This window comes from Lactuca saligna, chromosome 2 (assembly GCF_052625555.1).
Source record: "Lactuca saligna cultivar CGN05327 chromosome 2, ASM5262555v1, whole genome shotgun sequence".
Lineage (NCBI taxonomy): Eukaryota > Viridiplantae > Streptophyta > Magnoliopsida > Asterales > Asteraceae > Lactuca > Lactuca saligna.
The window spans coordinates 80,107,983-80,126,394 of NC_136418.1; positions in this window are offsets into that span (position 1 = coordinate 80,107,983).

The following is an 18,412-nucleotide window of genomic DNA, read 5'->3' on the forward strand; positions in this document are numbered from 1 at the left end:
GAGGGGATCTGCTGGATTCTCAACTGATGATACCCTCTTTGCCACGAGGAGTCCTTCTTCGATCCGATGCCTGATGAAATGGTATTTTCTGTCGATGTGTCTGGATCTCCCGTGATCCCTTGGTTCCTTGGCTAAGGCAACAGCACTTTCACTATCACAGAAAATTTCCATTGGCTCTTTAATAGCAATATACTCTGATTCACAAGTAGAATCTGCCACTGTCTCTTGCTTGGAAATCTTCCAAGAAATTGATCCTCCATTTAGGGTAAAGACCCAGCCCGACTGAGAGCGGAAATTATCCCTATCAGTCTGGAAGCTAGCATCACTATACCCTACAACTCTCAAGTCATCACTCCCACCGAGGGTAAGGACCCAGTCCTTAGTCCTTCGTAGGTACTTGAGAATATTCTTTACCGCAGTCCAGTGTGCCTTGCCAGGGTTCCCCTGAAGCCTGCTAACCATGCTCAGGGAAAAAGCTACATCAGGTCGAGTACACGTCATAGCATACATGATCGATCCTACAGCCGAAGCATAAGGTACTCGACTCATTTGTGCTATCTCAGCCTCAGTGCTAGGGCTTTGTGTCTTACTCAGTTTGGCGTTACTCTGGATGGGCAACTCTCCTTTCTTGGAGTCTTGCATTCTGAATCTCTTCAGCACCTTATCCAAGTAGGTACTTTGACTAAGTCCAATTAGTCTTTTACTCCGATCTCTCAAGATCCTTATCCCTAAAATGTAGGCAGCTTCACCAAGGTCCTTCATAGCGAAACACTTTCCAAGCCAGGACTTTACTTCCTGCAGGGTTGGAATGTCGTTTCCTATGAGTAGTATGTCATCCACATACAATACCAAAAAGCTAACTATACTCCCACTAGCCTTCACATACACACAAGCTTCATCTTCACTCCTAGAAAAGCCAAATTCCTTGACCTTTTCATCAAAGCAAAGATTCCATCTGCGAGGTGCTTGCTTTAATCCATAGATGGATTTCTCAAGCTTACACACTCTATTAGGGTACTCGTTGCTGACAAAACCCTCTGGCTGACTCATGTAAACATCTTCAGCCAACTTTCAATTAAGGAAAGCGGTTTTGACATCCATTTGCCAAATTTCATAGTCATGAAATGTGGCTATGGCTAACAAAACCCGAATAGACTTAATCTTGGCTACCGGAGAAAAGGTCTCATTATAGTCCACTCCAGGAATTTGAGAGAAGCCCTTTGCAACCAGTCTAGCCTTATAAGTGTGTACTTTACCATCCATGTCGGTCTTCTTCTTGAAGACCCATTTGCACCCTACAGTCTTACAACCTGGTACATTCTCAACCAAGTTCCAAACTTGATTGTCATACATGGATTGTATCTCGCTATTCATAGCCTCTTTCCATTTAGCAGACTCGGGGTCTACCATGGCTTCCTCGTAGCTGTTAGGGTCATCTTGACTTACTAGTGTCCCATCACTAATAAGTGTCTCACCTTCTGCAGTAATATGGTATCCATAGTAATGCTCAGGTGCACTTCTAACTCTCGTGGAACGCCTCAGAGGCACAGATTCGTCAATTGGCTCAACAGGAGTTTCCTCCTCAAGTTGAGGGCTAGAGTTTGAAGTTCCATCACCACTTGACTCTTGAATTTCTTCAAGATCAATTTGCCTCCCACTGTCTCCTTGGCTTATAAACTCTCTTTCTCGAAAGACTCCTCTTCTTGCTACAAAGACCACATTATCACTAGGTCTGTAGAAGAGGTAACCAAAGGATTGATGTGGGTAGCCGATGAAAATACACCTCTCGCTTCGAGGTTCGAGCTTATCATGAGTCTCGCATCTCACGAAAGCCTCGCAACCCCAAATCTTGATGTGGTCTAGATTAGGTACTTTACCAGTCCACATCTCGTGAGGAGTTTTGGCAACTTTCTTTGTAGGGACTAGATTAAGGATATGGTCGGCAGTCTCTAAAGCATACCCCCAGAATGAGATTGGTAGCGAAGCTCGACTCATCATGGAACGAACCATGTCCAACAAGGTTCGATTACGCCTCTCAGCCACACCATTCAACTGTGGTGTCCTGGGAGGTGTCAATTGTGAGACAATCCCACATTCCCTTAGATAGTCAAGAAATTCTGAACTAAGATACTCACCACCTCGATCGGATCGAAGCATCTTAATGTTCCTGCCCAATTGATTCTCGACTTCCTGTTTAAATTCCTTAAACTTCTCGAAAGTCTCTGACTTATGCTTGATTAAGTAAACATATCCATATCTACTGTAATCATCAGTAAAAGTCAAATAATAATGATTAGCATCCCTTGTGGCATGTTTAAATGGTCCACACACATCCGTGTGTATAAGGTCCAACAAACCTTCACCTCTTTCACACGAGCCTGTGAAGGGTGACTTTGTCATTTTTCCAAGTAAGTATGATTTGCAACTATCATCTGACTTTAGGTCAAACGGTTCCAAGACTCCATCCTTTTGGAGTTGGCCTATGCGTTTCTTGCTTATATGTCCAAGACGACAATGCCATAATGATGCTTTATCCAAGTTATTATTATTAGTAGAATCAATACACAAAACATTATTTCCTAAGTTATCTACAACAGACACAGCTTCATACACACCATCACAAGGTAATGCTTTAAAATAAAGAACATTATTAAAGAAAGCATTAATCGAACCAACTTCATTATCAAATGAAAAGGTGAAACCTTGTTTGTACAATGCATGAAAGGAAATAATATTTCTTGCCATTCCTAGCGAGTAACAACATTTATTCAAATCTAAACTAAACCCACTACTTAGCCATAAAGTATAAACTCCAATCTTGGTGACAGGTGAAGCTTTCCTGTTCCCCATGATCAAGTTTATTCTTCCTTGCTTCACATTCTCACTTCTTCTTAGTCCCTGCAAGTCACAACAAATATGAATACCACAACCGGTATCAAGGACCCAAGAATTAGAATGGGGTGAGTTATTAGAAATGATAGTGTAAATACCAGCATGGTTGGGTTTGACTTTCCCATCCATCACATCCTCCTGGTACTTTGGGCAGTTTCGCTTCCAATGAGCTTTTTCATGGCAATAGAAGCATTCAGCCTCTTTTGGGTCAGAAGAAGGAGTAATGAAACCTTTCTTGGTTCCACTTGAAGAAGAGCCATTAAGGGTCCGAGCCTTGGTACCCTTTGAAGATCTCTTTCTCTTCCTTCCTCGACTTTTCCCGACTGCCAAAACCGGAGTTGAGTTTGGAGTAGGAGTGATAGCAACCGACTTCCCCTTAAGACCTGATTCTGCAGTCTTGAGAAGTCCCTGAAGTTTGCTGAGTGTGACCTCTTCCTTATTCATGTGATATGTCATGCGGAATTGATCATAGCACGATGGTAAGGAGCGCAAAATTATATCTATTGCAAGCTCCTCCGGGAAGTTCACATTATGCTTCAGCAATCGATCCACATACCTTTGCATTTTCTGCATGTGGCTCGTGACGGAATCCCCGTCCTTCATCATGGTTGTTATCATGGAGCAGATGATTTCATACCTCTCTTGTCGTGCACTTTGATGGTATCTTTCCATCAAATCTTGGTGCATTTCATAAGGGTAGAAATCCTCATAGGACTTTTGGAGTTCTGCTTTCATTATGGCCATCATGATGCATGCTACTTTCGTAGCATCCCTTTCATGTGCCTAAAAGTCAGCGATCTCCTGAGGAGTTGCAGTGGTCTCATCAATCTCCTTAAGCTCCTTGTCAAGGACATATTCTTTGTCCTCGTAGCGGGTAATCATCCTAATGTTTCTGATCCATTCATTGAAGTTGGATCCATCAAAGGTGACTTTCCCACACAAACTCATAAGAGTATAGGAGCCATTAGGATTCGAGCCAGAAGCATTATTTGAAGACATCTGAAAGAGGAGAACAAGTTTAGTATAGATTTAAGAGAGTCCTTAATAAAACACCCAAATGTAATATTAAGGCTAGGATCCAATCACAATATAATATAACTTAGAAGAGGTATGCTGTAATCTAAGCTATACCATATTTGAAAGATAGGTGAATGACGATTCACCAATTTCCACCACGAAAACCGAAATACTAGATAGTAGGTTTTATGATTGGTTCTTAGAAATTCCTAGATTCTTTGAGATTCAATGAACTTTTCAAAGGCATGTTTCAATCTCGAGAGTGCCCTCCAAGTTTTGTGACTGGGATACCGAGGATCACAAAACGAGGTGTGAAGTAACCATGCAAATCACTTGGTACCCTTAAAGTTTATCACTCAATCGATGTGCCGGTAAACCACACACGCTCCACCGATACTATAATAAACCTTAAGTCACCCTTTACCTACCTTGTTAAGTCCAAGTTAGTGTGCCGGTTAACCACACACGCTCCACCAACGACTTAGACAAAGTGTAAAGTGTAATTTCATGGATTAGCACCTTATTCACATTTTCCTAAAGTAACTAAGATTGGGAATTTAATAAAACATTTAGTTACTTTATAATATTCATCATACTTTGAATGAGAATTTATAAGTCCTTGTCTTACCCGTTCGGCTAACGACCCTCCACCAATCAAGCAAGCGGTGGGTGAGAGTAGACACCCATTAAGTCACCATTTTATAGGCAACAACCTTATACCCACCTTATAGACCGGCTTCGTGAATGAGGTGTACTAGCGGTAAGACGACTTTATTCTTATACATATATATATAATTATTAAATCATCATAATATAAGTATAAGGGTTGAATTTTAACTTTTAAAATTCTAGGGGTTGGAACTAAAATTTTAACTTAACTTTACTTGTTCCAAAACTTGAGGGCAAGTTTTGTAACTTTCAAAACTTTTCATTTCTTGTAACTTATGAGTTTAATAGAGTAATAAAATGAAGACTCTTCATTTTTCTAACTCTTGTGTTCTTTTTAATGGTTTTAATTCAAGTGTGACTCTTGGTTTTTCCATAACTTGAGGACAAGTTATGGACTCCATTAAAACACATTATGATCAAGAATTAATCTACCACATAGGTTACAAATAATTCCTATGATCATCTAAAACATCATAAGAATAAGAACATGAATATGAACGCGATCAAAAATTACATTTAAAACTTTGTAATTTTGATAACTAGTTGTTGTGAATGAATTAGAAAGAACATTACACCATCAAAACAAGTTTTCAAGTACCAAAACAGTTTAGGGTAATGTTTCTAGTCCATTTCCAACAACTAAAATCGAAATTCTGCAATCAGTCGATCCTACTCGCCGAGTGCATGAATTTACTCGCCGAGTTGGTTGAAGATACACGTGAACTCGCCGAGTCCCCCCTATAGACTCGACGAGTCCACTCGTAGACAGCAATATTTTTCGACTTTTTTTCAACTTTTAAGCACAAATAAAAAACAAACAAGCCTAGGCTCTGATACCACTGATGGGTTTTGAGCATTCTAACACTTCCTAAGTGTACATGCAACCCTAATAACCTTGGATCTATGTTTGTCTAATTATCATGAAAAGTTGAATTCCAAGGTTATATTCCTATCTAGCATACATGGGGAACAATTTTAACTTGAATAGTAGATAGAATAACTTACCTTGTTGTTGTTTGTGTTCCTTGAAACCTTGTGAGCCTAGCACCCCAAGTGTGATGCCTCAAATGCTTCACACAACACCAAATGCTCTTGGAAGAACTTATGAGAGAACACACACTTCTTGAAATCGGCCAAGCCCTCTTGTTTCCTTAGTGTATCCGATTTTGGTGGAGAACATGTTTCTTATATAGTGTTAACACATCTAGGGTTAAACCCTAATGTGTCATGACTCTTCATTTCCATGACCCATGGGTTTGTAACTCCCATGGAGCATCCTATGGGTGGAACCCAACTTGATAATACATGGAGCCTCTTAGCCCACTATACAAGATATGGATGATTTACATAATTAACCCATATATTTAATTAGTTATCTTTTGATCACATAATTAATTCTAAATTAATTCTTGATCAAACTAATCAAATAATATTATTAATATATTAGAACTTATAATATATTAATAATCTCCAAGTGTTATTTCTCTCATTTAGTCTATCCAATTGCATGGTGCCACGCAACCCAAATGGACCATGCCGGGTCGGGTCAAGTACATACCAAATATAGTTATGGACTTAGACACCTTATCCAACAATGTCTTCATATGTTATTAGGATCATTGTGTGTGTCTAAGTCTTCACTTGACACCAAGCATTTGTCCGACACTTCCATCCAATCCGCTCACTGCAGGTGAGTTCATACCCCTTAATTAATCTTTTAAATGTTTTTAAATGTTTATAAATGCTTTATGGGGGGATACAGGTTGAAACATGTTTAGTTATTATATCAATCACATTTGATTAATAACTAGCATGCAAATCGATTTACTATACGTGAATTGTTTTACCAAGAGGATTTCTTCAAGTTACTTTCTTAAACGTTTTTTATGTTTAAAACTTTTTAGAAAACTGTCTTACATGCTATAAGTTTCCTTTCAAACTATGTTACAAATGCGTTTTCCAACAAAGGTTTTCCTATTACTTAAACTATCTTATCAAACAAAATACTTTCAAATTGTTTTATAAACTGACATCAAGTCATCGTTTCTTAGTATTAAACTTTTCAAAGGTTTTACAAAACTTCTTTTATGCTTTTATATTGTAAAATTCATGTCTAGATATGTATAGTTATATAAATAATGTCTAAAGGACTTAGGACGACTAGCTCGCTTTATTTCCTTTTCCTCGTTGGGATGTGGCCTTAGGGCGTCGGTTGCTCGTCCAAATGTCGTCTAAATATTAATTATATATCATGTATACATATATAGGTATAAAGGTTCCCTGAGTCAGTTTAGTACCTTTGGGTAGCAAAGGTATACTTCCGGTTATACTCATACGTCATTAGTAACTATAATAGGTGTAGTTAGGAGATACTATTTACCATTCCAAGTACAAGGAATCACATAAGAGTCAGTTCATTTATGAGACATTACTTATTATATTGAGAACATATACAACTATACTAGAATGAGAACATATACAACTATACTAGAATGAGAACATATACAACTATACTAGAATCAGAACATATACAACTATACTAGAAAGAGAACATATACAATGATACTATGATGAGTAACTAATACATTACATGTTACATGAATACATTTACATAGATACGCTTACATGAATACGTTTACATGATTACACTTACATAGATACGCCTACACGAATACGCTTACGATACACGATAATAGAGCTAACATAACATGGTGCTATAGCATGGAACAAGTTCAGGATCTAACTATACCAATGTATCACTCTGCATTGTGATTATTAGAGTGGGTATACATGATCATAGTAATGTGGATGTTCACGGCTTGTAGAAATTCAGGTTCGTGTTTGGTTCCCAAAATCTCATGATAGAAAGCGTATAGTATGGGTTCTAGCCATCACATTATGCCTTAACCCTCAATTAAGGCAAGTTAGTACAAAGTAGTCACTTATTGAAAATACTACAGTACTTACACTTTTCACACGACAATTGAAAACGGATTAAAAATCTGGGTAATATATTATTAATACCTTTACCATGTGCCACATTCACATAATCGATGAGGTAGAAAATAATATTAATAGGCGTACAGTCTAGTCTTGGTAGAAGGCTACTTTCAAAACAGTTAGGTCTTGGTAGAATACTACTTTTTCTACTAGTAGGAATCCTAGGGATTTGCTAGGGTGTTCAAACATTTTTAACTACTTTCAAACATTTCATACTTATACAAACTTTTCTCCAAATGTTTACAAGTCTTTACTTTCCAGCTTTACAAATCAAAGACACATTAATACTTATGAATACATCAGCTTTATTGCTGATACTCGCTTTCAAAATAACTTCTATTCTCAGGTCACAAATAGATAGGTACAACAACCAAGTTTTGTGAAGGCGAAGAAATCAAGACTCCGATTTTATTTTGATTATTTATTATGTTGTCTTATACTTTGAAAGAACACACTTGTAATTAAAATTGTACTATTAATGTAATGGATGATGTTGTTGCTTGTTTACTACTTTACATTGTTGTGATACATTACATGACGTCCTCCGCCCCAGAACGTTTCCGTTGTTCTCGGTTTTAGGGTGTGATATCGGGGATGTATGGTCAGTCTTGGGAGTGGCATATCCTGATCAACTATGTTGGTCCGAGGAGTGATTAGCACATGCCCAAGAATGGTTGTGATGTGGCAACAAGTCTAAAAACTTACCAACATTACCACAATGAGAACATTATAACATAACCTAAGTCTAAAATACTATAGTTACTATAATTATTTACTTGAGAACTAAAAAGATCATCATTACTAAGTCGATAGTTGCTAAGTAGATACACCAAGGTTATATGTAACTAGGATGTCATAGACTTAGAATCTGTGAAATTTTTGCTTTACCCCTATTCCTTTTGAATTTGGAGTTAAGGTCACTTATTCGAAGGCCTATCCTATTTTGATTACATATAATTGATATGTACTTTACAAATAGTGATGTAACTAATGAAGATTATCTAATAATTATATAGATAGTTTGTCTAATAATTATTTTCTTACCCCAATTCTCGCGTAGATAACATGGTTGGACTCCATCCCCACGAGAATCCATACCTTCCGAACGAAGGCAATGCTGGATGGTTTGGAGAAGAACCCGAGAATGATAATCCAATCCCTTCGAATGATCACCATGCTGAAGACTTTTTGAATGATGATAACTCCGAACCCGAGGTTGATAACCTACCTCCGATAGCTCCCATTCCAAATCCTAAGCCTCGTCCAACTTTTCATGGCCCGACGCCTCCTTGGGTCGAATGCTTGTAAACATGGAGTGCAGAGCAAGATCAGCCTATGTCGTTTAATGGAGACCAAAGCTTCTACAACATAAACGAAGGAGCTCATGTCACACCCCAAAACATGAACATCGGAATCGTTCGGGGGTGGAGGACGTGATGTATAGTATCACAACAATGAAAAGTAGTAAACAAGAAACAACATCATCCATTACATTAATAATATAATTTCATACAAGTGTGTTTAGTCAAGTTATATAGACACCAAAAGTACATCAAAATAAAAGAGGAGTCTTGAACAATCTCCATCTTCTCAAAGACCTAGCACCGGTACCTATCTACTGGTGACCTGAGAATACAAGTTATTTTGAAAGCGAGTATCAACTTTAAAGCTGGTGAGATCATAACTATATTAGTGTCTTAGTTTGTATGAAAGCATTTGTAAGATGTTTGTAAGATGTAATGTATAAGTTTTGTAAAGTTTGTACTTGTTTGAACACTCCTAGAAAACCCTATGTTTCCTACTAAAAGTAGCCTTCTACCAAGGCATCTAGTAACTGTGTGTGTCTCTTGAAAGAGTGTGTATTTTCCCAAATCCGACTATCATTAACCAAAAATATAGTTTTTACATTACCGTGCATCGTGTGAATGTTCACGAAGTGAATGTAATGGAAGAATTATTATAGTAGTGTAGTATTGTATTAAGTAACTAATACCGTACTAACTACCTTAAACCAATTGTTATTTAAAGTACCATGTGATCGGTCTGTACCCTGCTACTGACTCAATAGTAAAACGATGATGTAAGACGACGTAAGAAATGACATTTGGCACCCGTAGACTCGCAAGTCCCACTGTAGCGAGCAGCAAGGTGTAGGATAGTCAATCCAGTATAGATCTATATGCAAACTCATACGCTCCCTAATTAAGGAGATTCTTGATACAAAAACGGTCATGGCAGGTAGTGCCATGCCCCGTTTAGTGGCTCACAAAACTGCATGAATGTATATGTAATGTATGTGCTAGTTGTAATGTGTGTTCTTTCTCTGTCTAGCATGTATTGTAATGAACTGTGTGTACTAGCCGTATTGTGTGTTCTCTCTCTATCTAGCATGTATAGTAATGTACTGACTCATGTATGAACTGACTTATTGTATGATTTATTGTTCTAGTAATAGTATTAGTAACTTCCTAAACTACGCCTATTGTAGTTTACTAGTAATATGACTTGTACTTATGAACATGAACGTATGCCCTTGCTACCCAAGGGTATTGAATTGACTGATAGAACTTTTATGTATATATATATGTATACATAATATATAACTAATATTTAGATGACCTTCGAACGGATAACTGATGCCCTAAAGCCACATCCCAACGAGGAAAAGGAAATAAAGCGAGCTAGCCTTCCTTGGTCCTTTAAACACTACTTATATAACTATACATACATAGGCATGCATTTGAAAATATTAAAGTATTAAAAGAGCTTAAGTAAAAGTATTTGGCATCAAAAGGGTTTGTAAAATAGTTTGAAGCAAAACAGTTTGATAACACAGTTTGAAAAGTATGAAAACCACTTCTTTGGTAGTTATTAATCACATGTGATTGATACTATAACTATAAGTATTCAACTTGTATCCCCCCCCCCCACACACACACATAAAAGCATTTCAAAACATTTAAAAGGTTAATTAAGGGGTATGAACTCACTTGCGGTGAGTGGTTTGGATTGAAGTGTCGGACACGGTGCTAGGTGACAAGCGAAGACTTGTACACACACAATGAGCCTAGCTATCATATAATAAACATATATATAACTAATTAGTCAATTTATAACTAATAAATCAAGTTAGGACACCTTATGACATGGAAAAACTTTGTTTCAAGTGTTAAAGGTCACAAGGGTTGCATCCAAGTGTTGTAGGGTATGGCTAGTGTGCTTGGGATTCAAGGAAAACTCCATCATGGAGTTTACGGTTTTATGGTCATCAAAAAATGAGTTTACGGTCATAAAATCATGTGTTTATGTTCGTAAACTCACACCTCTTTGACCATGTGATGATTTGAAGCCTTAAAAGTCCCTAGAAGTGTTTGCACTTGAAGTATAAGCCTAAGGAAGAAGTTAGGGCACCATTTCCCTCCTTTGAGGGGTTTACGGCCCTAAGACCATTTACCTTTGGGTTTATGGTCGTAAACCCTCATGGATCATGGTATTTTTATGTTTTCAAGTCCTTAACATATCAATGAAGGGATCCATGTTAGTTACTAAGGCATAGGAAGGGACTAGGGTCACTTCTGAGCCCTTAAGAAGGGTTTACAGCCCAAGGTGTTCTTGGACCATAAACACCTTTGATCTTGGTGTTTCCTTGTGATTTCTTGAATTATGGACATGTAACAAGCTTTATAAGACTCTAGGATAAAAGTACTTACTATGCAGAGGCTTGAAAATGTGCTAAGGGCCCAAGAAGACTAGTATGTGTTCTTGGTGTTTTGAAAATCTAAACAAAACACGAAAATGGATGGATGAAAAGATGTATAATCACTAGTTGTTATGATATTGTCACAACTGGAAATTTTGTGTCTTGTAAACTATACACTCAAGCTAAAGTGAATCAAAAGCTTAAGAACATGTGTAACACCTATGATTGCGACAACAAAATTTCAATAAAATACACCATACAAGCATTACAAATAGTCAACAAGCAATTGGAAACCCTAGAAGTTCTTATTTAGGTCCATTTTGGACTAGAACTTCCTTATTGGGCCTAATGGACCAATAAACTTCCAATTTGACTATCTTGGGTGTAGAACTCTTAAATGGGCTCTAATTGGACCCACATCTATTTGTTTCAACATTTTGGGCTATATTGGGCCTAGAATGAAATAAATTCAAAATTTGGAACCATGATTAACCAAAACTAGCCCAACAAAGTGTAAGAATCATATTATAATTTTTTTAGGTTAAAACTCACCCAACTTAATATACACATGGGCTTGTGGGCATTAAAGCCCAAATTTTCCCTTTTTCCTTCCAAAAATCTCGGCCCAAGGCCCAAACCCAAGGATAAGATGAGAGTTGACTTTGTCTTGCCACTTCATTATTGCCTTTTGGATATCCATGCAACTCATCCCATATCTCCATGCATAGCACTTCAAAGGTCACCTCCTCTCCTCTCTCTTCTTGCTCTCGGCCGAACACAACACACACACACTCACAAAAATCCATTTCATTCTCTCTAAGTCTTGAAGGACATCTCCTTCCTCCTTCTTCAAAAGTTTCGAGAATCAAGAGCTTTTCAAGGAGGTTTTTCCCACAAACACATCATCTAAGGTAAGTTGATGACTAATCCATGATCTAGCTACTTCATTTCATCAAAAATCTCTTCTAAATCTATTCCAACTTGTGATCATGCACCTTAGAAGTCACTAAACTCGAGATCTACCAAGGAGACTTGCTAGGATCGAAATTTTCTTCTTTTCTCTCTTCAAAACCAAAACTACAACTCAAGGTGAGCTTCATACCCCCTATTTTCTGTTTTTATGAGTTTTTTGGGGGGGGGGGGAATACAAGTGAAAGTGTAGATCTATATGTGTTTTGTATGCTTTGTATGATTTCCATGCTTATATGTGTGCTTTTGTGAGTTATAATGTTGGATTTAGCCATAAAACTCCTCAAAACCGAGATTTACCTTATGTTAAATGATTTTAGCCTCTACTATATTTCTACATACTAAGTGTCTCTATAAAAATAGCTAAGTGGTTTAGTAATAATTTCTTGGACTAAAAACACAATTTTTGGACCTAAAATGTGAAAAAAAAAATACAAAAATTAAGGGCCCAAATTGACAAATCACGAATTCTGATGGATGAACTGTGTCAAAACAGTTTCAATAAAACAATTTCTTGAAATATACTCATTTAGAGGATTAAAAACATAAATTTCAAGCTTAATGGGCTAAAAATGACATTTTCGGCCCAATGAGGCCCATTATGCGAAATTTTCTGTTTTGGAGGGTCAAAACTGTGTTTTTCTGTAAATCAGTGGACTATAAGTGATCCAAGTCCTTTTCAAAGGTTTAAAATGCTTTTTAAATTTAAAAGGGACTAAAGTTGCAAAATTTTACAATTTGGGCCAAAATTGTCAAACTGGCGAAAAAGAAGGGTTATAACCGAGAAAACTAAAATTTCAGGGACTTAAGCTGTTTTCTAGGAAAAATATGCTGGAAAATATTTATTTCAATAATTTTTGGTATTAAAATGTCAAGAAAATTGATTTAAGGACCAAACCGGAAAGTATTTAAATAAAGGGTTGAAAAAGTAAATTTTTACAAACAAGGAGGGGCTGAAAACAGAAAATTTTCAAGGCTAATTCAATACATGCAATTTGACCAAATGATGGTACCACGACTATCGACGAAATACAATACATTACAACACCAAAAGTCGTTGTTAAACGAATTGGTTCGGTCTCGAACCAATAAAAATCCAAAACTACTAACACGACGACACTATGACACTACGGCATTACGATTCATAACTAATAACGTTTGGGAATTCAATATACATGCGAGTGTGCACAGACGTCTACGCACCATCTTTGGGCCCCAAAAGTGTAAAATCTTGTTTGTTGAGCCTAGCTAGCCCAATGACCTGATCTTAAGGCCCGAAGACCTCTATCTTACGAAGTGTTGGGTTTTACCGATCCGACATAACGTAAAAGGACTTTCAATGGCTTGTATACTACTGGTCCCCAAGGGTCCTTTGGTATTGCTAGTAGAGTCTACCTTTTCATGCGAGGCGGGTCTGGGACCCCTCGTACCTTTTTATCCCCAACCGGCTAATGGAGTCATCGAGGCCTTCGTGTCCTCGTTCTCTTCGGGTGTGGGACTACACGTAGTCAGGGCGGTTGGATAACGTGATTAGTACGGATGATGCCTACGGGATCGTTAGTATTGCTATAGACTAGTCGTTTGTGTAACGTGTGTTTGTAGCAAATAATCATGCTCAAAAATAATCCAACGTCGCCTGGTACTGATAATTTCACGCGTTGCAATTGTTTCAATGTACATTCATGTAATTCAAAGAATTAGGAAAACATCGGGTTTTCCTAGGGTATTTCAATACATACGGATTCGGAATGCACACAATTTTAAATGAACAATTTTTACAAGTATAGAAACAAACAAGCATACCTATGGATCTTCACACCTTTTTGACTATACTATTTTCAGAAAATATCGGATTTTCTGGTGGTTTTTCAACACATTACAAACATTGGATTTCAAACATTACTTATGAACTCACCAACATTTCATATGTTGACGTTTTTCAAAATACTTGTATTCTCAGGTAACAGATAAAGTGAAGGATGAATTGTACTTTATGATGTTTTGCTGTGGTTTAATTTAGTATCGAACAGTTATTTTTGAGAATGTAATGTTTTGGAACAATGTAATGGATGTAAACGCTACCAGTTGTATCATTCCAAATGTTGGTGATGTATAATGTTATGTTTCATGTATATTCATTGTGATGGTATTCAATTGAGTCACGACAGCCCCCGGACGTTTCCGCCGTCTGGTTCGGGGGTGTGACAGGTTGGTATCAGAGCTTTGTTTATAGTGAACTAGCATATCTAGCCACACATGGATATGAAACTATAAACCAAAAAGAGGGACTAACATAACTCTGAACAAAACAAGTAAATAAAACACCCTTGCTTGCACTAGGAATAGGAACATAACGACGAACCAAACAAAAATAATACTAGTGTCTCGGTTGATTCGGGATTGTTCTTAGTGATACCAAGGAGTGAATGTAGCCTGATCAACTACATTCTCTCCAAAGTAAACTAACACACGTCCTGATGAGATCGGGATTTCTAGGGAATCTAAAACTATACCCCTACCACCGAAAAGAGAACGCCTACTTGATCTATGCGATAATTGTAGCATCCTAGGAATAACGTTAGCATAATTACGCACTCTCGCAGACCGCATGGCTGGTTTTCACCACCCTGGAGACCCCTACTTCCCTAACCAGGGGAACAACGGATGGCTAGAGGAGGAGCCCGAGGAAGAGCCTGAGGAGGAGCCCGAGGAAGACCCCGAAGAGGAATCTGACGGGGAACCGGAGGCCGAAGTTGATGGCGAGCCTGCCGAATCAGAGGAAGATGAAGGAAGCCTCGAGGAGGATGCTGATGATAGTGAAGGGGGTGATTCGGATGCGGAGTCCGAAGTCATCAACACCCCTTACCCGATCAGAGTGCCTGCCTATCGCGTAGGCCCCACTGGTCCTACACCGCCCTGGGGTATTGATCTTTGGAGATGGAGCAGACAGTAGGGACAGCGACCCCCGTACGACATGTCACGCGATTTCTTTGACCTGAGGGATGGAGGACCGGCTGATCGAGCCCTTCCAGTCATGGTGAAACGGTTGCGGAATACGGGCGACCTTGCCCAGGACACTGCTGATCAGGTGCGCCAGTTAAGGACTAGGGTCGAGCGTGCGGAGCAGGAAACTCCACAGAACGCTTGGTGGCTCGTCTTCAGGAAGCATCCACATCCTCGGCACCACCTCCGGACGCAGCTCATCGCGGTTAGCGATAGACTTATCTTAGTAGGTCGTTAGGAAATATGCTATGTACTCCGACTCTATGTTTAAGTGACTACACTACTCATATAGTCGTTATGCTGTCGAACTAGTATCACTCATGTATGCTCCTACGAGCACATTTTCATGTATCAAATGCGGATAATATTAATAAATTTTTACGTGTTTTATTACGATATTGCAAATTGCTATGTGTTGAGAAATTATTATTGATTGGTCAATGGTAGTAGTGTTTAAGTTCGTACCATGCACCTAGTCAGTAGGATCACGACCTCCCAGAAACAACATACCCTCAACATCTTTCCGTATTATGACAGAAAGATGCCTCCCCGACCTGCTCGCGGAAACCCAGGACCAACCCCACCTGAAGTTGACTCAGCCGCTTTCCAGGCAGCTGTATCTGCAGCAGTCACTGCAGCGATTGCGCAAATTCATCAAGGGAACAATGGAGGAGTCAATGGGCAAGGAGCCGGAAGTTCGAACAATGGAATGAATCAAGGACCCCCCCAAGACATGTACCTACAAGGACTTCACAAACGCCAAACCACGAACTTTTAATGGCACTGGAGGGGTGATCACTCTGAAGCGATGGATCGAAAAGGTGGAGTCGGTATTCGAGATATGCGATTGCCCTGAGCACATGAAGGTGAAGTTCGCGGCCTGCACTTTTGTGGATCAAGCGCTCACCTGGTGGAACGGACATGTAGAATCCATGACGCTCCCTGTAGCCAACTCTATGTCGTGGACAGAGATGAAAGAAATGTTAATGGCTGAGTACTGCCCACGAGGAGAAATACAGAAGATGGAGCAAGAGCTATGGAACCTCACTGTGCAGAACGCGAATATCAATGCCTACATATCGAGATTTAGCGAACTATCTCTGTTGTGCCCGGGTATGATCACCTCGGAAGGAAAGAAGATTGAGCGATTCATCTGGGGACTCACATCACCAGTTCAAGGGAATGTGATAGCTGCAAACCCCGAAACATTTGACAGTGCGAAAAGATTGGCAAAAAGGTTGTATGACCATCACAACAAGAAAGGAGAGAAGCCAGTGGAGACTGAGAAGACGAAGGAAAGTGATGGCAAGAGGGGAAAGAACAATAAGAGGAAGGGGCGCCAGGGCCCCGACACCTCCAAGAAGCAGCAGACAGTGGCGTTTAATGTTGTTACCGCACCAGTTCCAGCCGCACCACATGCTCCAACCTCAGCCACTTCAAATGCTTCCAGACCTTATTCCGGTAATCTTCCCAAATGCAACAAGTGCGGTTTCCATCACTATGGAGAATGCAAGGATTTTCAGTGCACCAGTTGCAACCGAAGGGGACACACTGCAAAGTACTGCAAGGCTTACCCTCCCCAGAACCAAAATCAGGGAACAAACAACAACAACCATCGCAACAATAACAACACCCATGCCAATGGCAATAACGCAGGGCCTAGCCACACCTGCTTCGGATGTGGGAAGACTGGACACATCCGCCGAGACTGTCCTAACAACAACAATTTAAGAAATGGAGGAACAGGAAGGATGTTGACCATGGGTCAGGGTGAGGCCATTCAAGACCCCTCTATTGTTACCGGTACATTTCCCTTAAACCACGCTTATGCATGCATCTTATTTGACACCGGAGCGGAGCGAAGCTTCGTAAGCAATAAGTTTAAGCATTTATTAAAACAACTGCCCCAAAAGCTAAATGAAACCTATACGGTGGAAATGGCCAATGGGAAAACCGAATCCACTGGGGAAATCTACACCGGATGTACCCTAACTCTTAATCAACATGTCTTTCTAATAGATCTAATGCCAGTGTCAATTAGGAGTTTCGATGTGATCATCGGCATGGACTGGTTAAGCCCCCACCATGCCGAAATTATGTGCCATGAGAAGGCCGTTCGTCTTCGTCTCCCAAATCACGAAACCCTAGTAATTTACGGAGACAAATCTAGCATGAACCTTCGCCTCGTTTCGTGCATCAAGGCACAGAAATATCTAAGAAGGAACAATCTGGCGTTCCTGGCTCACGTGGTGGATAAAACCAAGGAGGAGATTAACGTTCGAGACATTCCCGTAGCATGTGAATTTCCGGACGTGTTTCCTGAAGATCTCCCGGGAGTACCCCCAGAGTGACAGGTTGAGTTTCGAATCGACCTTATTCCAGGAGCAACTCCTCTCGCTACATCACCCTACCGGCTGGCTCCTGCCGAGATGCAGGAATTATCCAGCCAACTCAGCGAACTTTTGGACAAGGGATTTATTCGACCTAGTTACTCGCCATGGGGAGCTCCGGTGCTCTTCGTCAAAAAGAAGGACAGATCTTTTAGAATGTGCATCGATTACAGAGAATTAAATAAACTCACAATCAAGAACCGCTACCCACTCCCACGAATCGATGACCTATTTGACCAGCTCCAAGGAGCTAGTTATTTTTCTAAAATAGATCTACGGTCCGGATACCACCAACTCAAAGTCCGGGAAGAGGATATTCCAAAAACCGCTTTCCGAACTCGATACGGACATTATGAATTTGTCGTAATGCCCTTTGGTCTAACGAATGCCCCTGCCGCATTTATGGACCTAATGAATCGAATTTGCCGACCGTTCCTCGACAACTTTGTCATTGTTTTTATCAATGACATCCTCGTCTATTCTTGAAGCAAGGAAGAGCATGGCCAACATCTTCGACAAGTCTTAGAAACTCTGCAATCAGAAAAACTTTACGCCAAACTCTCTAAGTGTGAGTTCTGGCTGCGAAGTGTGAACTTCCTAGGTCATGTAGTCAGCCAAGATGGAATCCATGTGGATCCCTCTAAGGTCAAAGCTGTAGAAGGATGGGCAATCCCGACAACACCCACAGAAATTCGTCAATTCTTGGGATTAGCAAGCTACTATAGGAGATTCATTCAAAACTTCTCTAAGATCGCCAAGCCACTTACCTCGC